The following is a 645-nucleotide window of genomic DNA, read 5'->3' as shown; positions in this document are numbered from 1 at the left end:
CCAGCGAGGAAGCAGCCGCCCCAGGCCCGGCTCCCAGCATGGCTCCAGCCCCAGCCCAGCGCCTCTGCTCACCAGCCACAGGGTCCCTCCGTCCCCAACCCTGCTGCCCTCACAAGCTGCCCCCGGCGCTGCTCGTCTGGGCCAGCGTGCGGGATCGGAGGAGACAAGGAGGGGAACCAGGGGGCTGGGAGGGGAACTGGGGCACCAGGAGGGGAGCAGTGCCTGGAGGGGAACCGGGGGTCTGGAAGGGGAAGCGGGGGGCTGGAAGGGGAACGGGGGTCCGGGGGGGGAGCGATGCCCGGGGTGCTGCAGGCCATGTCCTGCCCGTGCAGGGATGCGGTCGGAGGGTCTCGGGGGGGCTTGCACGGGACCGGAGCCCTCCAGGAGTCGGGCTGCAGCATGGGGCCCCAGGTGCCAGCCGGGTGCAAGGGCAGAGGCCGGTGGGCGATGCTGGATGGCACCATGGGGGGCTCGGGGCAGCAGGAGCGGCTGGGGGAGGATGAGAGGGTTGAGGGGTACGGGGGGGGGCTGGGCGATGGGGGCTCCCCGGTCTTCGCCGCCAGGCAGGGATGGACCGCAGCGTCCCAGCCGGGCTGGGGGGTCCCAAGCCGGGCGGGGCCGGGCCGAACCGGGGCCGGGCCGGGC

This window comes from Apteryx rowi, unplaced genomic scaffold (genome assembly GCF_003343035.1).
Source record: "Apteryx rowi isolate R43461 unplaced genomic scaffold, aptRow1 scaffold_782, whole genome shotgun sequence".
In the NCBI taxonomy this organism is placed as follows: Eukaryota; Metazoa; Chordata; class Aves; order Apterygiformes; family Apterygidae; genus Apteryx; species Apteryx rowi.
This window is presented reverse-complemented; position numbering follows the sequence as displayed.